Source organism: Aplysia californica, unplaced genomic scaffold (genome assembly GCF_000002075.1).
Source record: "Aplysia californica isolate F4 #8 unplaced genomic scaffold, AplCal3.0 scaffold00096, whole genome shotgun sequence".
Classification (NCBI taxonomy): domain Eukaryota; kingdom Metazoa; phylum Mollusca; class Gastropoda; order Aplysiida; family Aplysiidae; genus Aplysia; species Aplysia californica.
Window position 1 is genome coordinate 373,617 of NW_004797366.1, and position 4,794 is coordinate 378,410.

The window sequence follows — 4,794 nt, forward strand, 5'->3', positions numbered from 1 at the left end:
CCCCACCCCACCCCAATCCCCCCATCCTTAATTGACCGTAATTGTGTTGACGTTCATCTTTATACAAAATTTGTTTCCGATGTGGTGTTGTTGTTTTCTGTGTACAAAGTGCCTCTTTAGTTAAGTACACTTTGGACAAAATAGTTCTGAGGTGACAAATTGTAGGCCTACATGCTACATAATGCTAAATTTTGTTTCTAGTGGAAATAATACATTGATTGTTCTTTCAAGCATATTTTTAATAATGACAATTTTTTTTGGGTCTACAGCTATGACTGCCAAGGTAACAAGAGTCAGCTTTAAGCGAGGAATAAAGCGCGTGATTGTTACTCTTGGTCTGCGTAGAGTTCGACCCATTGGAAGACGAGATGCTGTCGGAGTGGCCAAAAAAGATCTCTCCTTGTCTTCAGAAGGTGACAATGAGCTTAGCGTAAATGTTGACAAGATAACTCTTGTTATTGCTATCGAAACAAAGAAAAATTGGTGCCATAAAAACAAATTCCTCAAGCTTTGGGGAAAAAAGGTTATTGTCCTCCATGATAAAAAACTGGCTAGGAAAGTTAAAATTCGACGCGACGACCACATTCATATAGCCCCTGCCTCGAAACGGAACGTAAATTATGTAAGAGAAGCCGACTCAGAGTTTTGCTCCAACTTTACTTCCAGCAGTGTAGGGAAGAGTAAGAAGTGTTATATAGAAAGACAGACAGACAGACAGACAGACAGACAGACAGACAGACAGACAGACAGACAGACAGACAGGGGGGGGGGAGTAATGTAAAGGAAGAACAAGAGACAGATCTATCCACAAGTTCCCATGTTCGTTGAATCTGGTTTTATTTACTGTTGATTTTGACAAAGACATGGTTCTTTCTAGGACTCAGTACAATCAAGTATGAATGAGTTGTGCCACCCCCTTTTGGCATGGGTGGTTTAGTGGTTAGACTTCGGACTCTCAACCATAAGGTCGTGGGTTTGAATCCCATCAGGGGCCCAATATTGTGTCCTTGGGAAAGGCGATTTCCACAAATTTTCCTCACTTTACCCGAATTTTTCTTACTCCATCCAGATGGAAATGGGTACCCAGATACGGAAAACGAAAGATCTTGATAGTTTGTTAATGTTTGATCACTTGATCTGCAGCTTGCTCTGTATGATTCCGGGGGAAGCCTAAAACGTTTCTGAGTATTCTAGAGTCTGCTGGGGTAATAATAGTTGTAAAGTGCATAGAACATGCTGAGAGCGTGGCTATGTGCTAGATAAATGCAATTATTATTAGAACACTGTAAAATTATTTACAAGAAAAGATCTCCCAGTTCGACCTATCTCTCCGAAAGGACTGAGCCAAATTAGGTGGAGAAACTTTAAAACTTTGCAGACAGATCAAGCATGCCCAACTGGAGATTTGAACCCAGGATCATCTGCCTGGTAGCTGAGTGTGAAACCTGTTCAACTGAGGACAGGCCCTCAAGGGCTTGCGGTTTTCTCTGATCTGACAGAAAAACTAAATCGGTGTGGGCAGAGTTATTAACAGTTCGACCTATCTCTCCGAAAGGACTGAGCCCAATTAGGTGGAGAAACTTAAAAACTTTGCAGACAGATCAAGCATGCCCAACTGGAGATTTGAACCCAGGATCATCTGCCTGGTAGCTGAGTATGAAACCTGTTCAAATGAGGACAGGCACTCAAGGGCTTGCGGTTTTCTCTTATCTGACAGAAAAACTAAATCGGTGTGGGCAGAGTTATTAACGACACTAGCTGTGTCACCGAACAATGGAAATTACGTTATGTACATAAACAGCCAAAACACCTCCGTTGCAGGCCCTCCAAGTAATGTATTGTTTTGTCTGCAAGGTGTGCGAAATCATTAATGCATATATAATTTATTTTATAGGTATGCATTGATATAATGTCTACAATGTATGCATGTTTTTCTAAGAAATAAAACTATTGAATAGGTGAACACTTAGATAAATTCATTAAATCACTAGTCATTAATGTGCTGTACTAGACGAACGATAAACAGCAAGATTGTGTTGCATTCTAGATCTATTTACATCTCAGCTTTCTACTTTTCTTTCGAGCTAATGACCAGTCTGTGCCTTGTGTCATAGGTGTCACAGCCAAAACTTTGGGTTTGTGACAGATGTAGCTCAGATGAAAAAGAAAAGAATTTCATTAGCCAAGGTTTGAACTTTAAAATATGTCAAGATTTAGACATGGCTCAATTCTCCTAATTATTTTCTCTTCATGAATATTTGGGTGTGGAAGTTGTGGGGGAGGGGGGGAGGGAGAAGGGAGTTAATGGTTAGTATTCTTAGCCTTTTAACAGACTTTTTGTTTTTATTTCTCTTAAGTCTTTAAAGTTTTTGCCATATGTTGCTGCTGTGTATTCTTCTATGTATTGTGTTATAATCATTCATACTATTTTTGGGTGTTTTTGATAATGTGATTGTAAGAAATCCTGCTTGTAACCAAATTAATCAATGTCATTATGATTATATCATGCTGTGTATATGCATTACGCCGTTTTGTTTTAGAAGCACATTTGCATGTGTACAAGTAAGAATGAATTCCCCCCCCCCCCAAGCTCTACACATGTATTTGTGCAAATTGTTTGTATCTTATGATGCTTACAAGCTGTTTTCTCTTCAAAGTCATCTTCATTTGAGAAATTTCTCACAGTTTCATGTAACCAGCATATGTCTATGACCTGTAACTTCATGTGTTAGTCTGCTGTCTGTTTTTCAGAATGCCAGTTACTCTCATGTTTTATTGTTTGTAGTCTTCATCCTGTCTTGATTCTATAAGATTGTCATAATATTTTTTTTTCTCATAATCTTTTTATCTCAAATAATAGTCATTACAAAATTCCCAAGCAGTGACTGATAAAAATGGTTTCTTGGGCACGCTTTTTAATTAATTTGTTTTAATGATACCAGAATAACTGCATAATTTTTGTTATGGGTAAATGTAAAATATTTGAAATTACTTATCATTATTTGCTTTGTATGAGCGGTTTGGTTTTTTTTTGTTTTTTTTAAATTGCATCATCATACTCCTGCAAATTTAGGGTTATAAAGGATTGCATCTGAGAAAGCACATTTCATTGGAGACAAAAAAAAGTACTGTTTTCTAATTCTTTCACCTTGTTTCAATAACTCAGAAGATTTTTTTTTGGGGTAGTTATGATCCTTTCTCAAACACTTCTTTTGTTCCATGTAGTATAAGAATTGTGCTTTCTTTGGGATCTCAGACTTTAGCCCATGACAGTTTGTAAAAGTCATCTATAAATTTCACTTAGTCTAATCTCACTCAAATGGCATGGCTATTGTATGCTGCAATATTTTTGTACTTAAAGCTTTCTTGTTTCTTTAACCACTAAGATCATTTTGGAAAATACGCTTTCCACTGTACATTATTTTAAAAATTTTTTTTATTGCTCTAGGAATGTTTTAACAATGCTTTTTATGTCTTCTCGTACAAATGTAATTTAGGAGATGGGCTAAGAACTAGGAAAAAGCCAACACAATTTGCATTAATGAAAGACTCCATCGCTCTATGGAAACTGGCATTTGTAATGTTGCAGTTAGGCGTAAGAGACCGGAGTTATATGCCCGAATGGGGAGAAATTTTTATCGAGTATCTCGGTCTTTCTGCTGGGATGTTGTATCCCTCTCAGCCCGGGTCTGTCTGCTGGGATGTTGTATCCCTCTCAGCCCGGGTCTGTCTGCTGGGATGTTGTATCCCTCTCAGCCCGGGTCTGTCTGCTGGGATGTTGTATCCCTCTCAGCCCGGGTCTTTCTGCTGGGATGTTGTATCCCTCTCAGCCCGGGTCTTTCTGCTGGGATGTTGTATCCCTCTCAGCCCGGGATGGCCCAGATAGGCAGGGTCAGAAGCCTGCCTCCTACGTGATCTAAATTTTGTCGATAGGGGTGAGAAACACCAACATAAAAAAAAACCCCCAACTCTGTAGAAATCTTTCTCTGCATGACCCTATTCTTTGATTGGTAGATTTGAGTGAAGTAAGCAAGTATGTAAATAAGTAAGTTTATTCAGAGTTTAAGGCCATTGGCCCGCATCATATTATATAAAACTCTCATTTGTGAAAAAGTAAAATTTCTATAATGAAAAAGTACAGGTTGTGCACATATATGTCTTATCAAGGGTAAAACATTGTGTAATATTTCTGTCATTGGGCCGAGTCAGGCTGGGAGGAATTAACAATTTCCTTTGATGGGCGAAATAGATTTAAGATAAACTGACCCTTGTCAGAATTTTGGGACTTTTGATTTCGTTTCGTGTTGAGTCCTAGCATTGTTCCTAAGCTACGTTTGACAAACTTACTGCCAAAGTCACCTGCCTCAGGAATGAAGTTACATGTATTAGAAAAAAAAACTACTGGTCATGTTGTATTGGACAAGATCTCTTCTACAACAACAACAAAACTGTCTGTCTGTCTGTCTGTCTGTCTGTCTGTCTGTCTGTCTGTCTGTCTGTCTGTCTGTCTGTCTCTCTCTCTCTCTCTCTCTCTCTCTCTCTCTCTCTCTCTCTCTCTCTCTATCTCTCTCCCCCACTATATCTATTTATAAATACGCATGTGTGTGTGTCTGTGTGTGTGTATGTGTGTGTGTGTGCGTGCGCACGTGTATGTGTGTGTGCGTGCGCGCGCGTGTATGTGTGTGTGTGTGTATGTGTGTGTGTGTGTGTGTGTGTGTGTGTGTGTGTGTGTGTGTGTGTGTGAGTGTGAATGTGTGTAAAACGATGAAATCCTGACAGCATTTACCCCACCCT

The 4,794-nt window shown here is 39.0% G+C and overlaps 1 long non-coding RNA gene across 1 annotated transcript; it reads left to right on the top strand.

The window, feature by feature from the left end:
* The first annotated feature begins 767 nt into the window (after nt 1–767).
* Nucleotides 768–2,890, top strand: LOC118477435. Its single transcript, XR_004858378.1, has 2 exons — nt 768–1,353; nt 1,572–2,890. It is a non-coding gene; the product is annotated as an uncharacterized LOC118477435 (long non-coding RNA).
* The last annotated feature ends 1,904 nt before the right edge of the window (nt 2,891–4,794 follow it).